Below are 1,170 nucleotides of genomic sequence, written 5' to 3'. Positions count from 1 at the left end.
GTAATTTTGATCCCCAGAGAAAAGTTTATTTTATTTCAATAGATTCCCTTGAGTCTGTAGTAAGTAGAAAATGATAAAACTAGCATTTTATAAGTGTACAGTTGGCAATAAGATATTTCTTTCTTGGAAGAGTTGTTTATCTTTCATCAGATGATTTCCTAATTTTATTTTTCATTTTCCAATTTTTATCTTATTTCATTTTAAAGAACATATATCTACTTTGAGGTTTTGAGTGATAGCAATCTCAATTGTAAGAATAAAATTTTACAAAGTTCAACTTATTGGAAATGGAAGATGGATGTCCATTGAAATTATTAATACCTGAGTCCCAAGTTTCATAGTGAGTATGAATTTGATGAAATGTGGAAATTCTTTACCAAAACACAATATGTACACATTGCCTCTCTCCACAAAAATTATTGGTAACAAATCTCCCCATTGCATAATAAAATATGGTCATAAAAATAAGTAAAATGATCATTAATTATGTTAACATATATCTCTTCCATGCACACAGAGGGAAATGAATAATAGATCCAAAAAGGTAAGTCAACTATACTTTAAACTTAACTCAAAATCAGAAATTAAGGCAAGTGCACACTAAGTCCAATTCAGGGAGTTAAATTTGACGACTAAAGTTTCATATTTTGCAAACCTTTTTAATGGGTAATTAATTTTATGGTTATGTACTAGTAAGTGTTGTGACCTATTCTATTCATATGCTGTTGCATCTAAGCTTTATTTTCTCTGACTGTCTTTGTGAATTATGTATTTCTCCGGGTGAAGTGATGTGGAAAAAATACCGGGCAACTCCTTTCTAGAGTTTGAGATAACATAGTTCTAGAGCGGTTTGTTAGACCTACATGGTGTAGAAATTGTTTGACTAATTCCTAGAAAACTTTTCAAATCAGAAGTAGAGCAAAAATGGGGAGTATTAGAGAAAACAAGGGCACAAACACTTATTTTTTACAATAAAATCTTGTGATCGCTTAGCAGCTAAAGCCTGCAAGTCTACAGTTGTCATTTAAAAATATTAAATCTATTTACTAATGCCTGTTACAGAAAATTACATTATGCATGCAAAATATTAGCACCATTTTTATCCAAATCAGTTTAATAAAGTAATACATGGAAAGAATAGCAATATTAATAAGATAAATGCAAAAAAGG

The sequence above is a fragment of the Propithecus coquereli genome, unplaced genomic scaffold, assembly GCF_000956105.1.
Source record: "Propithecus coquereli isolate 6110/MARCELLA unplaced genomic scaffold, Pcoq_1.0 Scaffold111, whole genome shotgun sequence".
NCBI lineage: Eukaryota > Metazoa > Chordata > Mammalia > Primates > Indriidae > Propithecus > Propithecus coquereli.
The sequence above is the reverse complement of the archived record's forward strand: the minus strand, read 5'-3'. Positions refer to the sequence as shown.